Raw genomic sequence first — 19,953 nt, 5'->3', positions numbered from 1 at the left:
TTGTTGAGGAAGCTGAGACCTGCTATGGTTCAAAACAGAATATGCCAGGCTGTTAGATGAAGAGAGTGAAGCTTGACATTCAGTACATGCCCGTCCTTCTGAGACAATAGCTGTGGAATCAAAGGTCAGGGCCATGGAACCAGACTCCTCAGCAATGGGTACCAGTGCTGCCGAGGCCAATCTGGAGCTATTAAAATCATCCTTGGCTTGGCTTGTCTGACCTTTAGAAGTACCTTTGGGAGGAGAGGCAGAGGTGGAAAGGCATACACATGAAGATTTTTCCAACTGAAAGAAAGAGCATCCACTTTCCAGGCTGTGGGATGAAACCTTGTGCAAAACTTTGGCAGCTGGTGGTTTAGTGGAGAAGCGAACAGATCTATGTCTGGAGTTCCCCATGACACTGTCAATGTCTGAAATACATGAAGATCCAGTTTCCACTCGTGGGGATCCATGATTTGCCTGCTTAACACATCCGCTAAGGAGTTCTGTGCTCCTGGCAGAAACCTTGCTTGAAGATTCAGTTGCAAGCTTAACAGTCTCCCACAAAATCATTGCTTGCCTGCATAGAGGATAAGAATGTGTTCCCCTTGTTTGTTGATGTACCACATGACAGTTGTGTTGTCTGTTAGAATCAACACCTGCCCTGGAAGAAGTAAATCCTTGAAAGCCAGTAATGCAAACTGGACTGCTAACATCTCCTTCATGTTGATATGTAGATGCTGCAGTCTGGCAGGCCACTTGTCTTGTATCCACTTTCCATTCAGATGAGCTCCCCAAGCTGTGTCTGAGGCATCTGTCGTTAGAATCTGACTCGCCTCTGGCCGGGTCACAGAGAGTCCCTTGTTTAGGTGACATTCCTGAGCCCACCACAAAAATTCCTTCTGAATGCAAGGAATTATTTGAATGACAGTGTCCAAATCCTGGCAGTGCTGTGTCCATACATTTGAGATACCATTGCAGCTTCCTCATATGCAGTTTGGCATTGGGAAGCACCAGAATACAAGATGCCATGAACCCTAAGGCTTGAAGGACTGTCCTTGCAGTCAGCCCGGACTGATGAGATAGTTGATGGAAGTAAAGAAAGATTCTTTTGTTTGTCCGGGGTTAAAAGGCCATCTGGGTTGCTGTATTCAGTCTCACACCCAGAAAGCACATGTCTTGAGAGGGTACTAGACTGGACTTTATTTCGTTCACAGAATACCCTAGGCATCTTAGCACTGCTATCACATATTCCAAATGCCGAAGAACGTCCCTTCCTTGAGCCAGAATCAGGCAGTCGTCCAAATAAGGATAGATTTGTATTCCTTTTAGCCTGAAGAAAGCTATCACTGGAGCCAGAACCTTTGTGAATACTCTGGGCAGTAGATAAGCCAAAGGGCAATGCAGAGAACTGATAATGAGAATTGATACTTTCTGCAAATTAGTCTGAAAGGAACATGAAGGTAAGCTTCCTTGAGATCCAAAGTTACCATCCAGTGATCTTTGCCCAGCAGAGGTAAAAGCTGTTGTAACGTCAACATTTTGAACTTGGGAATGTCCAGATAAGTGTTGAGGATAGATAGATCCAAAATTGGTCTCCACGTGTTCCCCTTTTTGGTACTAGGAACAGGCGAGAATAAAATCCTAGGCCTTTCTGGCACAGGAACCGGCTGAATGGCCCCTATGTGGAGTAACAGAGAAATTTGCTTGTGAGCCTCTTTCCTTTGTTGAGGAGGAATGTTTGGCATGCCTTTGAAAGGAGGCAAGGTATGGAAATAAAACCTGTAACCGTGGTGAATGATATCCAATACCCATCTGTCTTGGGTAATTAAACTCCAGTTTTCTTTGAAAAGTGCTAACCTTCCTCCCAAAGGTGCTGCCAGGCGAGAAGATTCCGGCAGCTGAAAAGGCAGGTCATTGGGTCTGTTTAAGGACTGACCCCTGCCCTCACCAGAAGGCTGAGCAGGTGAACTCCCTGTTCTAGGCCTAAAAGAACCTTGAGCTCTGCCCCTACCACGTCTAGACCTACCCCTAGACTGGGAATCATAAGCAGGATATGTCCACCCCTTGGTAGGCCAATTTCTACTAAACTTGGAGGCTGAACCTGCAAAAATCTTTAACAGTCTGCATAGACTTAGCCTTGTCTTCCATTTTCTTTAGAACTGCTTCCACAGGCGAACCAAACAACACATCAGATTGTAAAGGAGCATCTAAAATCCTTGTCTTCACATGCTCAGCTAAATTTTGATCCCTCAGCCAGGCGTGCCTAGAACCGAACCAGTGGCAGCCACCCTCGAAGAGGCCTGCACAGCATCAAAACCACATTGCAAAGAATGCTTACCCACCTGTTCAGAAACATGAACTAAATCCTGCAACTCTTTACACTCAATACCTTCAAGCATCTACCTTAGACTTTAATTGTGAAAGGAGATAATTTTGGTATTTCAACATATGAAACTGGCAATTCAAAGCTCTCATGGCCAAAGTGGAAGAAGTATACACTTTCTTGCCCCATCTATCCAAAGCCCTTGCCTCTTTATCTGGAGGAACAGGATTTTTAACAACAGAAGCCTTAACACCTTTAGGCCCCTGTGAAACAGTTTCTGGGTCTGCCCTAGGTCTCTTAAAAGATACTTATGAGCTTCAGGCACCCTATAATATCTATCCGGTTTAACTGGAGCAGGAGGCAAAGAATCAGGGTTCAGAGAAGCCTCTGCAGAAACATCCTCCACCACATCTAGAACAGGAGGTATAGCTAAAGGCCTATGCTGGGGTAGAAACAAAATTCCCTCAGCCTTTTCCTGGCATCAGAGAAATCCTGACCTTCCCATTTAAAATGCTCCCTCATGGAATGAAGAGTCTCTGAAAATGAAAAATCCTCAGGGGGAGAAGCAGAAGGAGTAGAATCATCTACATCAGAATCAGAGTAAGGGAATACTCCTGCAAGTCTTCAGCCGAAGACTCAGAAGCATCCGAACACTGCTCAAAACTCCCAAGCTCAGGTTCCACCCTAGGCCTCTTATCAGGAGGGGGCATAGAACCTCTAATCATTGTAATCAAATCTTCTGCCATCTTAAGCATATGCTTCTTAGGTACAGACCCTGAAGAACTAGGGGTAACACCTGAAACAAAACCTGGCCTGCCCCTGGGAGAAGCCTTGGAAACAGCAGGAGGGCCTAACCACCTTAGGAAGGGAGGGAAGAACAGCTACCTGAGAAGCCCCTTCCGCCTGGCCTACCTCCTGAGAGGTCACATCTTGCAGCAATAAAGTCTCTCCCTGGGATTCCAAAGAAATTTCTGGCTGAACCTCTGGCTCCGAGCCCTCTAAAGAACAGACGTCCGGTACGGACGGTTCTTCCAGCCTAGGCTTTGCTGTTTTGTCCTTGCGCTTTTTGATGAAGCGGAGCATCCGGCGGCATTTTATAATTACACCGCTTCCCAAAAACTAACCTGGCACAATCTAATCTTCTCTTTATAGTGCGTTTGTTAAATCTAGCACAAGAGCGACAGCCAACCACGTCGTGCTCAGGCCCTAAGCAAGGTATACACAAGGTATGGTAATCCCTATGAGGTATCTGTTTCCCACAAGAAATACAGTTATTCACTTTTCTGACATCCGGTAAAATACTGAGGCAAGAAAAACCAAAATATTCTAGATTCGGTCTGAAACTCCGACTTGGAAAATCTCAGAACGCCAACCTGCACTTGCAAAACTGCTTCTGCATCGGACCATGCGGCAAAAAAGACTGAGGAAATGACGTCGGTCATGCGAGACTTGGGACAGCGGACTACCCAAGTGTCAGGACTGCAGCAATGTGAGATGAAGAACATCTGGAAAAACCATGAAAGAAGTCAGGCAGTGCCTGTTTCATAGTAATCCCATCATTTTACAAGGTAAAAAATAAACAAGGTTAGCCAATGCCTTTGCTACTGTCACTGTGCCACAATTCCACTCCTCAACTTCTATAAATAACACACTACTATTCTCATTATGTGAAACCTCTCTCTCCCCCCAATATCGGTAATGTATTTAGCGACTGAGGAGATGGGAGTTTGTAAATGAAAGCAGCGATCTATGTTTATTATAGCAATCTGTGACATTGTCTGCAGTGGTTAATAACAGAAAAAAATCCTCATTCCCCAACAACCTAAACCATCCTCAGTCATACAAACCCCACCTGCTATCATTTGTTATAAACAGAATAATCTCACAAAAACTGTAGCTCAGCATATATGTATATCTTTAACAAGCTTTCCATGGGCTTGCACATGTGTATAAATACTGAGCATATGCAAGCCAGACTGCCACTTTGTAGAGAGCTGTTGAGATGTAAGCATGCATACATGTAATGGTCTGTCAGTTAATCAGTTTGTTTATATTTTATGCTGCTGCTATCCATCCTGATGTGTTTCTATATAATAAAGCACATAAATGAACTACCCCACCTGTGGACGAGTGACATGGCATCAGAAGTGGTATCCAGAATCAAGACCAAGAGGCACTCAGTTAATGTTGGAGGAATATAGAGGAATGGATCACCCCTACTGCAATTACAACTTGCAAAAACAGGTCAGAAACGAATTCCAGGTACTAAAAACCTGCTTAAATTATTTCTTACTCGAAGAATATAAAATGAAGCACTAAGAATGCTCAAAACAAATTTCTAGTTAAATGAAACATCCGAAACTGCGACATATTGATAAACATTCGATATAGTTAAAAAATACCTCTCAACTGTCCAGATTTTTGACATACAATTTTGGTCTGTTCCTCATAAAATTTGCAGTTTTCTGGCAAATCACTGAGGACTGAAGTGACTAAATAATACTGAATAATGAGAGAAATTTGAATGTCAGACTTAATATATAATAATACACCTGTTATTCTAGCAACATTCTAAGTTTACAGGAGTAATATTTAAAGTCTGTCCTTATTTTTTGGCCTTTGTCCCCCCATTATTTCTGGCTTTGTCCAGATTTTTTAGCTGAGAGGTTTGGTTACGAAAATGTTTGAAATAATGTCCGAATTGCATACAATGTATAAAATAAGGAAAACTGCTGGACTTTTTTGCTGTGTGCTACTTTTTTGCATTAATTAAAGCTATTTGAGATATCCGAAGTATAAAAACTGTTCCCACGTTTGTGTAGTATTACAGTGCAGTTATTTTGCAAAATACAGCTATTTCAAAGTATATTTCGCAAAGTACAGTATTTCAAAGAGTTTATTGTGCATTTGAATGTTATTATAAGTACCTGGTGTGTGTGCATGTTCATACATAATTACAAGGGCCATACTTAGAGTGTTTAAGCATACTTTGTTGGCATAGCCAAAGGATTTCAAAAACCTGGTCCACTTGTATTTGATGATAATATTGCAGACAACTAGAGAGTGCTTGAGCAAGAGTACGATATTTTCATACAAGTTGCATTTTCTGACAAAGATGCATGTACAAAGGCATTTATTCTGCTTAATTTAGCTGGTTCAGAAGCCATAGAAAGAGAGAATTTTATTTGTGTATGCACCTGCTGTGTTTGCAGGAGAGGGGGAAAACTGTCATACAGTGGTACCAGCTGAAACAAGGGACAACCACAAGTGCTTAAAATGTAAATTTAGAGAAATGTGCAACCCCAAACAAATATTACAATGGAAAGGCACTTATTTTACACAAGGGTTCAAAAGCCAGGTGAAAGTTTTGCTAAAATGAGCAAAGTAAATGTCCAGGTACCACAATCATGATCCAACAAAGAGCAAAGTAAATGTCCAGGTACCACAATCATGATCCAACAAAGAGCAAAGTAAATGTCCAGGTACCACAATCATGAAACATGAATCATGATTGTGGTACCTGGACATTTACTTTGCTCTTTGTTGGATCATGATTGTGGTACCTGGACATTTACTTTGCTCTTTGTTGGATTAGTTTATAATTATACATATTTTTTGGTTGAGTTTTGCTAAAATGTGCAGATTTGGTGACTTAAGGGATGAGCTGATAAAAGACAGACGTGTGTGTAGTATTAAAGAATTGTGCTGTGAGGAAGATTTTGCTTCATGACAGTTATTTAACTTTCAATAAGCCATTGAGATTGGTCAAATATATCAGCTCACAGAAATGCACACAAATATGCTTACAAATGAGAAATGCATGCTTCCAGTATATTTTAATGGCAATGCTGAAAGTATGGAGCATGTGGTTAAAAGAAATAGGCCCAAGCACAAGGCAGCAAATGTGAACTCTGTAACAGTCCCTGTTAAAGAGAACATTCGAAGAGACAAGCTGATCAATCAGAAAGCTGTGACCCTACTGTTTATGTTGATGGTGTATCTGTACTCGGTCAGTCACTGCAGTAGATTTATAGGCAAAGAAAGAAGTATTTTGTACTGTTCGGATAAATGGAAGACCAACAGAGCTCAAAGTTGACACAGGTTCAAAGTGCAATGTTATGTCAGCTGAAACATTTGCTACAGTATGTGCTGATGAGAAGCTTTATCTGGCAAAGTGTGCGAAACTTGTTGCTTATGGTGGTGAAGAAATTCAAACCGAAGGTTCAGTAGTGCTTTCATGTTACTCTGCTGGGAACAGCTATGACTTGCAATTTTACTTAGTTAAAAGGCACGTACAGTCATTATTAGGCCTCAGAGATGGAAAATGGGACTACGTTCATTTAATATGGAAATCCACCATGTAAGCTTGAAAGACCACTGTTCTAATTTCACCCAGTCTATTTTCTCTATCTATGCTGATCTTTTCAAAGGTAATCTAGGCAAACTCCCAGTTGTGTACTCCATGAAGTTAAACCCTGAAGTCAGCCCAGTTGTCAGACCAGCCCAGAAAGCTCAAGTAGCTATGCAGAACACAGTCAAGGCTGAGCTAGATAAAATGGTGTAGCAAGGTGTGATTTGTCCAGTTGATGAACCAACTGAATGGATATCGTCCATGGTAGTAGCTCATAAGAAAAGCTCAGATAATATCAGAATATGTACTGGTCCATGAGATTTAAACAAAGCAGTGAAAAGACCTCAGCATCCAATGAACGAAGTTGAAGTCATTGCTGCTCTTATGCCAAATGCCACTGTTTTTTCTGTTTTGGATGCCAAAAGTTAATTCTGGCAAACTTTGCTTGACCGAAAATCTCAACTGTTAACCACCATCAGTACTCCTTTTGGCAGGTACAGATTTTTTAGAACACCATTTGGGATAAATTCTACCAGTTAAGTCTTCCAAAGTGCCATGGAACATTTTTTTTTTCTGGATATCCATGTGCTATTATAGTAGATGATATTCTAGTAGGAAGTAATGGTGAAGCTGAGCATGACAGAAACCTCAAGAAAGTTTTGGAAAGAGCAAAGTGAATCTTAAGCTGAATCCTTAGAACTGCAAGCTTAAGCTATGAGAACTTACTTTTGTTGGTCATTTGTTTACCAGTTCAGGCTTGGTACCACATCCTTCCAAGCAAACAGCAATTCTTGAGATGCCAGCTCCAGGCAATGTTCCAGCCCTACAACATTTTCTTGGCATGGTTAACTACCCAGGCAAGTTCACTGCAGACTTGAGCCAACTTTCAGTAGCACTCAGAGAATTGACTTGCAAAAATATATCCTGGTTAGAACACCACCAAAGAGCATTTGATGTCCTGAAATAGAGAACTGCCAGTCCACCAGCTCTCAGCTACTATGATGTTCAGAAACCAGTAACTCTTTCTTGTAATACTTCGAAATTTGGTCTTGGTGCAGTCATTCTTCCAAAGGGTAGACCAGCAGCCTGTGTGTCCAGAACTCTAGCCCAAACAGAGATGCAGTACGTCCAGATCACGAAAGAACTCTTAGCAATTGTGTGTGTGTGTGCATTCGAAGTTCCAAGTTTATATTTATTGCAGCCCAACTTAAATCAAAACAGATCACCAACCTCTAGTCACTATTTTGAGAAAGCCTATACATACAGCTCCTGTCAGAATGCAACGCATGATGTTGAAATTTCAAAAGTATTACTTCAATCTCGTCTACACAAAAGGGAAACTTCTTTATCTTGCTGATAACTTATCCAGACTACCCAGAAATACCACTGAATAACATGAAAATGAGCAACTTGATTTAGAAGTCATGGAAGTGAGAAGTTTTTCTTCCACACATCTTGATGAGCTTAGAAGTCACACAGCCTCAGATCCAGTTCTTCAGAAGCTCAACCAGTTTTTATCAATCAAGGATGGCCGTCAAAGCAATGCTGTTTACCAGTAGACTTGCAACCTTATTTTCCTTACAGAGACGAGATTTTGTTTGACAACAGTATCATCATAAAAGGTCTATAACTGAATGTTCCAAAATCCTTACAACAACAGTACATTACCATCTTGCATCATGGCCACCCAGGAACTGATTCTACCAAAAGAAGTGTGAGAGGACTAGTATACTGGCCTTCTATGTCACAGCATACTGACAGTACTTTCATCTTGTTCTGTATGTAATAGTACTAAGCCACATCAGCAGAAAGAACCACTTCAGCTAAACCAAATTCTTGAACTACCTTGGTCGACAGTAGCTACAGACGTTTTTGAATGGAATGGTCAACATTACTTGGTGTTAGCAGACTCTTATTCAAATTGGTTCAAAATTGACCTACTTTTTAATCTAGCATCCAGTACTGTCATTGTTAAGTAGAAGCATCACTTTGCAGTCCATGGTAGTCTGCGCAAAGTTATTTCTGACAAATGGTACACAGTTTACAAGCCTGCAGTTCAAGAGATTTGCTGAAGAGTGGGACTTTATCCATGTTACAAGTAGCCCTGAGTACCCACCGTCAAATGGTTTGGCAGAATGTGCAGTTCAAAGTGTGAAACAGTTATAAAAGAAGTCGAAACAAGACAATAGCGATGTTTTTCTGAATCTCCTAAATCTTAGAAATATTCCTCTTGATAAACATCTTGGTTCACCTGCACAAAGGCTTTTGTCGAGACAAACCAGATCCATACTACCAATCAGAAGCAATCTGTTGGTTCCCTGTGCTAACAACAACAAAGCAGTGAGAGCTCAACTTATGAAAAAGCATTTGCCACAGAAGTCCTATTATGACAACTCCAGCAAACCGCTCAATCCATTATGAGAAGGGGAGATAGTGAGGATGTAAACGTCCAAAAAGTTTTGACTGGACTAGAGTCATGAGAAGTGTATGTCCAGAGCAGAGATTGTACACTGTGGAATTACAAGAAGTTGAATTTAGGTAGAATCAGAAACACTTAGTACTGGTGTCCAAACCTGTACAGCAGCATCTTGCCTCTGAAAAACATTCTAGATCTCAGAAAGTACAGTTTTGTACCTACCATAAATGTAGATGTCCGAACAGGATAGCATCTGCAGTCCTTACAAATGGGTTGTCCTGTCGTCAGGCAGCCCTTCGGTCGGCCGGATTCCAAAGTCTGGGTCTGGCCTCGGCTGGTGTCGCGCTCACCCGACGTCATCTTTGCTGGTCTTCGGGTATAAAGGCATCAGCCGACGCCATTTTCCTCAGTGTTTCTTGCCCCAGATGCCAGTTGCCCTCTTGGAACACTAAATTTTTTGGTAAATGCCAAAGTTTCCAATAAAAATAGAAGGCAAACACACAAAATAAGCATGTATGTACATATATACAAACAAATACACCATAAGATATCCCCCCCTAGCTAGCTATAAGGAGGGCAAATACCCTAGGAGTACCACAGAGGGGAAGGAGGGTGGGTAATCCTGACTGCAGATGCTATCCTGTTCGGACATCTATATTTATGGTAGGTACAAAACTGTACTATGTCCTTCAAGGATGCATCTGCAGTCCTTACAAATGGGTAGAATACCATAGCCAAACTAGGGGAGGAGGAAGAAGGATTATGGTGTAGATAGGATCCCTTGCAAAACAGCAGTGGCAAACCCTGCTCGGGATCTAGAGTATAGAGGTAAGTTATAATGCTTGGCAAATGTATGCACGGAGGTCCAAGTAGCAGCCTCAATAATGTCCTTGGTAGCCACTCCTCGTAAGAAAGCTGTGGTAGTGGCAGTAGCCCTTGTAGAGTGAGGCCTTATGTTCTGTGGAATTTGCTTTCCATGGTAGGAGTAACAGAATCTTATGCAATTTCCTATCCACTTGGAAATTGTTTGTTTGGAAATTGCTTTTCCTTCCCTTCCTGTTGCATAGGCTACTAAAAGCTGGTCTGTTTTTCTATTACCCTTGGTTCTGTCCAGGTAGTAGCGCAACTGTCTATGTACATCCAAGGTATGCAAGAGTCTTTCCCCCCTGTTCTGTGGATTGGGAAAGAAGGTAGGTAGGTGGATTGCCTGGTTTAGAGACACTCTGGATATCACCTTAGGCATGAATGTAGGATTAGTTCTCATGGATACTCTATCTTGATGGAAGATTAAGAAGGGTTGTACTGCCATTAAGGCCTGTAGTTCTGAAACCCTTCTTGCTGAAGTAATTGCCAGTAGGAAAGCAGTTTTCCAGGATAGGTGTTGAAGATCTGCTGTTGCTGCTGGTTCGAATGGAGGGAGTGTCAATTTTTCTAGCACAAAGTTCAAGTCCCATGCTGGTAATGGTGGTTTCCTAGGAGGTTTTACATTCTTGATTCCTCTCAGGAACTGTCTGAGCAGCGGATGTGAGAAAACAGGGGGATCGAAGCTGTATTCTGCAGAAATAGCTGATGCATGTATCTTGATGGAGGAGTAGGACAGGCCTGTATGGAGAAGCTCTGCCAAATAATCCAGGATGTTGGCAATATCTACCTTTGACACATCTTTCCCTCTTTCAGAACTCCAAAGGACAAACCTTTTCCATTTTCCTGCATAGTTCCTTCTTGTTGAAGGTCTGCGGGCCTCAAGAATAATGTCTTTAACCCTTTGAGATAAATCTGGGTTAGTTGCTGTTATGCAATGTTCCAGGCAGTTAGTTGCAAAGTTTTCAGGTTGGGATGTAGGATGTTGTAGTTGTTCTGAGTTAACAGAAAAGGGGTCAGGGGTAGTGTCCACGTTTCCCCTCGAGACATGGTCCTCAGTAATGGATACCAATGTTGCCTTGGCCAATTTGGAGCTATCAGAATTATCCTCGGACGCTCCTCTTTGATGTTCAGTAGTACCTTGTGCATCAAAGGAAGAGGTGGAAATGCGTATGCTGTCAGGCCTTTCCAACTGAAGGATAGAGAGTCCACCTTCCAAGCAAGTGGGTGGTATATCCTGGTGCAGAATTTCTTGAGCTGGTGATTGAGTGGGGATGCGAATAGGTCTATTTGTGGTGTCCCCCATTTCTTTGTGATGGTCTTGAAGATGTCCGGGTGTAGCATCCATTCGTGAGCATCCAAGGTTGTTCTGCTTAACATGTCTGCTAGGATGTTTTCTTTTCCTGGCACAAATATTGCCTGTAACTGAATGTTGTAGCTCAGAGCCATATTCCATAGGTCCAGAGCCATTCGGCATAGGGGTATGAATGCGTGCCTCCCTGTTTGTTGATGTACCACATGACTGTGGTGTTGTCTGTCCTTATCATCAATTGACCTTCTTTGAGGAATGGTCTGAAATTCTGGATTGCTAGTTTTACTACCAGCATTTCTTTTTGATTTATGTGCAGGTGCAGCTGATCTGGAGTCCATAAGCCTTGAATGCAGTGGTCCTGCATGTGGGCCCCCCAACCGAGGTCTGAGGCGTCTGTTGTGATGGTTTGGCTTGTTTGAATGTTGTGGAAGGACAAGCCTGGATTTGACTGGCATGCCTGAGCCCACCATAGGAAGTCTTGTTTCAGGCATGGGATTAGTGGTATTTTGGTTTCTAAGCTGTGCCTGTGTTGAGACCATAAATTCTTTAGGTACCACTGTAGCTTTCTCATATGCAGTCTGGCATGGGGAACCAGGATTATGCAGGAGGCCATGAAGCCCAAGGCCTGCAGTACTTTCCTTGCTGTTAGTTTGTCCTGTTTTGTTAATGCCAAGAAATAAAGAGGAAGTTGTTCTTGTTTTTCTGCAGTTAAGAATGCCATCTGTTTTACTGCGTCCAATTTTGCACCCAAAAATGTTCTTGTTTGGGATGGTATCAGTCTTGACTTTTTTAGATTGACTGTGTATCCCAGGGCTTGTAGTAAGCAAATGACCCTTTGTAAGTCTTGTGTCAGCTTGCTTTAGTTGTCCGCTTGTATCAGGCAGTCGTCCAGGTATGGATAAATTTGGATTCCCTGAAGCCTGCAATGAGCGATTACTGATGCCAGGCATTTCGTGAACACTCTGGGCGCAGTAGATAAGCCAAAGGGCAATGCTGAGAATTGATAATGCTCTGATCCTGCAAGAAATCTGAGGTATCTTCTGCAATTTGGTCGTATGGGGACGTGCAGGTATGCCTCCTTGAGATCTAGAGTTACCAGCCAACACTCCTTGCCCAGCATGGGAAGAAGTTGCTGTAGGGTCAGCATTTTGAATTTTGGAACAATGATGAATGTGTTTAAAGCGGACAGGTCTAGAATAGGTCTCCAACTGTTCTCTTTTCTTGGTACTAGGAAGAGTCTGGAGTAGAATCCCTTGCCCTGTTCTGTAGGTGGTACCCTTTCTACAGCTCTCATTTTTGTTAATTGATTTATTTGTTTTAGAGCTTCTGTCTTTTGAGTTGGTGGCAGGTTTGGCATTCCTCTTTTTACTGGTAAGGTGTGGAAATGAAACCTGTAGCCTTGATCTATAATTTGCAAAATCCACTTGTCTCTTGTGACATAGTGCCAGTTTTTTGAAAATAAGGCTAACTTTCCGCCTAACGGTGCTGTGATTTGTTCCCAGGTAGGCGGTGTTAGAGTCAAGTCACTGTGATTGTGTTGTAGTGGCAGTGGTCGAATCTGTGCCTCGTTGGTTATTGCCTTGCCACTGGCGTCCCCTGTAGGCACCTCCTCTGGATTGATTTCTGCCTCTGGAACGTCTATTCCTGCCTCTCTGAGATTTAGAGGAGTCTGGAAAGGACCAATTTTTGGAAGGCCAGTTCCTGCTAAACCTTGGGGGCTGAACCTGTAAGAAATCTTTAACTGTTTGTACAGATTTTGCCTTCTCTTCCATTTTCTTCATTACTTGTTGGGCAGGAGAACCAAATAGACTGACCTTATCCATAGGAGCATCTAATAGCTTTGCTTTAACATGATCCGGTAAGACCTGTTCTTTCAACCATGCATGCCTTCTTATAACTGTGCCAGTCATGGCTGATCTAAATGAAGCCTCCAGTGCATCATAGCCACATTTTAAAGAATGGTTACTAACCTGCTGAATGTTATTGACCATCTCTAGAACATATTTCTTATCTAAGGGATCATCGGAAGACAGTTTCTTAGTTAACTGATTAAGCATAAACTCTTGGTATTGAATCATATGAAACTGACAGTTCAGGGCTCTAGCTGAGAGAGTAGCAGAGGTGTAGACTTTTTTACCCCATCTCTCTAAGGACCTGGATTCCCTTTCAGAAGGAAGAGGGTTTTTCGCTGAGGTCGAAGCCACTGCCTTAGGTCCCTGGGAAATAGTCTCTGGATCTGCAAGAATGGCCTTGTATAAGTGGTGATGAGTGTCAGGTACCCTGTAAAATCTATCGGGCTTAGCAGGGGCTGGAGGTAAAGTATCTGGAGCCGTGCAAACATCATTAAATGCATCATCCACAACAGGAAGAACTGGAGGTATAGCTAAGGGCCTATGTTGCGGTAAGTGTAAAAAGGTCCTAAGCCTTTTTCTTGAATCTGAGAAATCTTGTCCTTGCCATTGGAATTGCTCTCTCATGGCATGTAAGGTTTCCCCAAAGGAAAATTCCTCTGGTGGAGAGGCAGAAGGAATAGATTCTTCAGCATCAGAATCTTCATATGCAGAAAAAGGAGCCTCTGGCTGATCTGTAATGTCTGAGTCATCCGAAGAATCATCAGAGGACACTGTCTCAGGGTGCTCTGCTCTAGGTCTCTTTCTGCTTCGGGCGCCACGCGGCAAGAAAGACTGAGGAAAATGGCGTCGGCTGATGCCTTTATACCCGAAGACCAGCAAAGATGACGTCGGGTGAGTGCGACACCAGCCGAGGCCAGACCCAGACTTTGGAATCCGGCCGACCGAAGGGCTGCCTGACGACAGGACAACCCATTTGTAAAGTTCAGCTTTAGTTTTCCTTCTTTTTGATATACTTTCTTGACCAAGTCAGCATAGTAATACCCACTTAGGAAATAACTCCATTAAGCCGCTGACCCCAGAAGCTAGAGCATTTCCCAACCTTTTAATCCAAAAGAGGCCTAAACAAAAATTGTGAGTAAAAAAAAGGAATTTCAGTCTTTTTTTCTTTCAATGAAGACATAAATTGTACTCAAGACTTAAAATTCAAAGCTGACAAAAATAGGAGCTCCAAGTAAATTAAAAAGTCAATTGTGAGGATACACAGATCCTGTATTGGAATACTGCCTGCCTCACTTAATACTCCCAAAAAGACAGTCACTGCCTATGCAACCCTCTGGTGTTAGATTGGGATGAAAGCAGAGGTTCAAATGGCCACAGTCATGTATTTCAAGTAACTGCTGAAATACACATATATAGCATGCCTACTAACTCCTCGATCCTAACCCCAAAGGCAACCAGCTGTATATGTGTCTGATGTTTGATTGTGAGGAAAGTGAAAATAAATAATGACTGCAATAATGTATTCTACTTTGCTGCTACCAGGCAGTACACTGCCCCAACAGGAGTTAAAGTAACTTTCTTTGTATACCTTTAAGGTCTGTTAGAAAAGTAAAGGAAACGAAGACTACACAATCCCCAGCACCCACATAACCTACGGTAAATTTCTGTCCACAAACATCTGAGCAGGGATGTTTTAGAATGTTTGTGGTTGAGGACAGAGGCTATTATCAGTTTTATCCTAACAGGGTCATATCATATAACTCCATCCAGGCTAAAGACTGCAATCAAAAAATGAAAGCATTTTTTTCTCCTCATTTTTCCTCAACCAAAAACAGCTTTTTGGGGGTCCCCACAGTCAAGGATAATTAAGGGAGCTCCCTGTATCTATTTATACAGTCTAGGGAGTGGAGGCCACCCGATACCTAGGAGATCTAAGTGTCTGAATGCCTATGACATACATTATGCCTTACTTCTGAAATATAATCACGTGTTAGCTACATTTCTATTGATACCCTGAAGAATAACGTGTGTGTTCCGGCATTATTGGATGTATGCATTTCTAAAAATCAGTGATATTTTACACACACACACACACACACACACACACACACACACACACACACACACACACACACACACACACACACACACACACACACACACATCACAGCAATGTTAATTTTCTACTTATTTCAGCAAGTACATTGTACAACACTATTACTGCTACACAAGATCAGGGACTGCTGTCTAGCAGTCATCAAACAGCAACAGTGATAAGACAATTGTATTTACCTCAGTAAGCAGTAAATTAATACCTATCACTATCCCTGACTTCACAGATGTTCCTGATTTTGTCTCAAAATTTTACTCTGTCACACTAAATCAAGTAATCAGAGTTTTATACTTATTGTCTAAAAAAATGCATGTTGATGCAAAATGTGTTATTCTAGTAACTTTTTTAAGTGAATTAGAGTAATATATAAAATGTGTTCCTCATTTTGAGACTTTATTATGCTATTATTTTTATCACTGAACAGACTTCTTCAGTAAAGACATTGAAAGTTATAGTATCAGTTGTTCTGCCAGTATGTATAAAACCTCTGAAAAAGATACCATCCCTGAAGATTAGAAGCATCAGTTCTTAAACTACACAGTTTGCACTAAGATCGGTCAACCTGGGCTGCTGATCTCTCTAGTGCTTACTCTGCTTATGTTCATTACAGCTTTGTTCTAACAGGGTCATATTACTGTCCTGTTCAGGTTAAAGAGTGTAATTGAAAATGAATACATTTTTTTCTCCTCATTTTTCCCCAACCAACGGCCCCCACACAGTCAATGAGGATTAAGGGCCCCCCCGCAGCCACAGTTATTAAAGCTGGCTATGTTGTTAATTTTAGTGAAGAGGATGTCCACCAATATGGCTTAACTAGGCTGGAGAATTATATCATTGGTAAAATATTTAATGAAATTGTAAAGTTTGTTACTTGACAAAATACTGTTACTATAGCTAAAGATCTTTGAATTTTGAAGGAGATAAATACGAGTTATTGTTACTTACCTGGTTTAAGTATACAAGCTTGCTGTACTAGCTTTTGTTGGTTTGACAGACATGATACAAAATATCAAGATAACATAAGTTGCAGTGGTTGGGGGGCCCCAGCGACCGCAGGGTTCGCTGGTGCCTAAAAAAGGCTATGCATGTAATGGTCTGTCAGTTAATCCGTTTGTTTATATTTTATGTTGCTGCTATCGATCCTGATGTGTTTCTATGTAATAAAGCCTATAAACAAACTACCCCACCTGTTCATCTTAAATTATAACATAAACGAGCGACACAAACCAAAGAAAAAAAAACAAAATTAGTAGACTCGTTTTTTAATCACTGAAGTCCAAGTAGTGATGGAATTTACCCTTGTTTCATAAAAATCAAAAAAAGACTATACTACATTGAATGTACAGTTTTGTACCTACCATAAATGTAGATGTCCGATAGATATGCAACTGCAGTCCTGACATATGGGTTGTCCTGCCTCAGGCAGCCCTTCGGTCGGCCAGATTCCAAAGTCTGGGTCCGGTGTCGGCCGATGTCGCCTCCTCCCCGACGTCAGAGCGGCTGGAGTATAAAGGCATCAGCCGACGCCATCTTCTTCAGTGTTTCTTGCCCCAGGTGCCAGGTGCCCTCCAAGGAAGGCTAAATTTTGTAAATGGATAAACAGATAAAACCAAACATGCACAACAGTAATAAACAGACACACCATAACATATATCCCCAGCTGATAGGTTAGGGGAGAAAGGACCCAAAAGGGAGAAAACAGAGGGGTAGGAGGGAGGGAAAACCTGACTGCAGTTGCATATCTATCGGACATCTACATTTATGGTAGGTACAAAACTGTACTATGTCCTTCAAGAATGCAACTGCAGTCCTGACATATGGGTTGAATACCATAGCCAAGCTGGGGGTGGTAGGACTAAGCAAGAGATGGTGTAGCTAGAAGGCCCTGCAGGACTGCCGAAGCAAAGCCTGCTCGGGATCTGGAGTATAATGGCAGGTTGTAGTGTTTGGTAAATGTATGCATGGAGCTCCATGTAGCAGCCTCTAGAATGTCTTTTGTAGCCACTCCTCTTAGAAAAGCTGTGGATGTGGCCATAGCTCTGGTGGAGTGTGGTCTAATATTGGCTGGCACACTTTTTCCATGAAAAGAATAACAGAATCTGATGCAGTGCCCAATCCATTTTGAGATAGTTTGCTTGGTGACTGCTTTTCCTTGTACTCCAGCAGCATAGGCTACAAACAGCTGGTCAGACTTTCTGGTGGACTTTGTTCTGTCCAAGTAGTAGCGTAGTTGTCTGTGAATGTCTAAAGTATGCAGCAGCTTTTCCCCTTTATTTTGAGGGTTAGGAAAGAAAGTAGGCAGGTGAATTGCTTGGTTTAGAGACACTCTGGATATCACTTTAGGCATGAATGAAGGATTGGTCCTAAGGGAAACTCTGTCCTGATGAAAGATGAGAAAAGGAGGAACTGCCATGAGGGCCTGTATCTCCGAGATTCTTCTTGCTGAAGTGACTGCCAACAGGAAAACCGTTTTCCAAGAGAGAAATTGCATTTCTGAAGTTGCTGCTGGTTCAAAAGGAGGAAGAGTTAATTTTTCCAAGACATAATTGAGGTCCCATGCAGGAATTGGTAGCTTCCTTGGAGGTTTGATATTCTTTATGCCTCTTAGAAGCTGTCTTAGCAAAGGATGCGAGAACACAGGTGGATCACAGTTGTAATGTGCTGAGATAGCTGAAGCGTGGATTTTGATGGAAGTGTATGAGAGGCCACTGTGAAACATTTCTGTCAAGTATTCCAATATCTGAGGTATGTTCACCAATGATGCATCCTGGCCCTTGTTGACATTCCAGATGGTGAATCTCTTCCATTTGGCCGAATAGGTTTTTCTGGTGGAAGGTCTGCGAGCTTCCAGCAAAATTTCCTGAACTTTTTCAGAGAGTGAGTCATGGGTCTGAGTCATGGAACTCTCCAAGCTGTTAGCTTTAGGGTTTGCAGGTTCTGATGAACAGTCTTGTAACTGTGTTGAGTAAGGAGCAGAGGCCATTGGGGCAAGGGCCACGGTTTGGAGTGAGTTATGCTCAATAGTAGTGGATACCAGTGTTGCCTTGGCCAGTCTGGAGCTATCAAGATTCCTTTTGGCTGTTCTGCCTTGATCTTCAGTAACACCTTGGTGAGCAAAGGTAGAGGAGGGAATGCATAAATTGTTAGAGCATTCCAGCTGAAGGAAAGAGCATCCGTTGTCACCGCGTGGCTCCCAGGTACTAGATGTTGACTTGAAGAACTATTACCACGGTGCGAATGCACGGGCTTGTTTCCCGCTATTAGTATCAGAAGCATACCATCCCCAAAGAAATAGGGTAATCACCATACCCTTGTTATAACTATAACCCAGGAAAGCGTACCGCTGGCAGGCAACAAAACAGTACCTTTAACCAAAACTGGCAGTCAACCTCTAAACTGCCTTCACAAAGACCTAATCTTCAGTCCCTGTACTAATCCACCTACAGGCAGTGTAAAGGCAAGAAGTCAGACAAAACCTCACCAGAATTGCCATCTACCATAAGAAATTTGGTCCTTGCATAAGGAAAAAGTTTGTTTCCAGCAGCAGTCCTCTGTACTCACATGCAGCTGGCCTTAAGACCCTGTAAACTCCTGGTAGGTGTATCCTGACGTCAGCGAGTTTTCTTAATCCCCTCTAGTTACCGCCATTTTTTAAAACAAAAGAAAAAACAGGTACTGTTCTGTTCTCCTGCTCGGTCGGCTTTTTCCTTTTCTTAAGGTACGCTAATTTATTGAGAAGGTTTTGTTCTTTCTTCTGTATTTCACCTCTACTATTGTCTCAATAGTAGGTATATCAAGTATTTTCTTGTTGACTGCTACCAAACTTGAACGGAGATGTTGCAAACGATTGAATTTTGTGTTAGCGTCTTACTATAGCTTAGACGCAGTTTGATTGATTTATTGATATATGCTTGGTCTTGTGGTTCATTTTAAGTATGCTTGGTGGTGTAAAATCCCTTTCTTTGTGCTCATGCAAGTACAATCAGTTCTGTTTACTTTTATACTGATTCTGGAAGAACCTAGTCAGTAGCGTGCTGTCGCTATTTAAGTAACACAATAATTGTATGCATTGCATCTACGAGGGATCCAGGGTCTCCTGTATTTACTCTGTTTTGTGTAATTAAGTGTAAACTCACTGTGTTGCTAGACTGAGGAGCTTTGTAAAAGTTTTTAACTTTTGGTATTGTGATTAAGTAACATAACGCTACAACCTTTCTTTGTATTATAGCTAGCGTTGAGCTTAAAGTAATGCTATATCACGGAGGACTGGCTGGCGCCTTCTATCCCCGATTACTCTAATTGTTTTTCTTACAGTTTATTGTGAGCGTGTTTTATTGTGGCTTATTTAATGCTTAGCAACTAATCCTCTCCCCTGCTGACTTCGCTACTAGACTACCTCTAGCTACTTTATACTGTCTGTAGTGCTTATAGTTGTTTTCCTATACTATGTCATGTTAACTACTGCTTCATTAAAAGTGTGTTCTTCCTTATCTTATCTTAGGTAGCCCCCACACAACTAGTCACCACGTGGCTCCCAGGTACTAGACGTTGACTTGAAGAACTATTACCACGGTGCGAACGCACGGGCTTGTTTCCCGCTATTAGTATCAGAAGCATACCATCCCCAAAGAAATAGGGTAATCACCATACCCTTGTTATAACTATAACCCAGGAAAGCGTACCGCTGGCAGGCAACATAACAGTACCTTTAACCAAAACTGGCAGTCAACCTCTAAACTGCC

General features: G+C 42.1%; 1 protein-coding gene across 1 annotated transcript in view; it reads right to left on the bottom strand.

Annotated features, from left to right (window-relative positions):
* The window catches only part of LOC122799215 (myosin phosphatase Rho-interacting protein-like), a 2,938,789-nt gene that overhangs the window by 2,498,250 nt on the left and 420,586 nt on the right, over nt 1-19,953 (bottom strand). The window lies entirely within an intron of this gene.

This window comes from Protopterus annectens, chromosome 4.part0 (assembly GCF_019279795.1).
Source record: "Protopterus annectens isolate FY-2018-M chromosome 4.part0, PAN1.0, whole genome shotgun sequence".
NCBI classification, from domain to species: domain Eukaryota; kingdom Metazoa; phylum Chordata; order Ceratodontiformes; family Protopteridae; genus Protopterus; species Protopterus annectens.
Note: the sequence above shows the minus strand (reverse complement) of the source record. Positions and strands in the feature narration are given on the sequence as shown.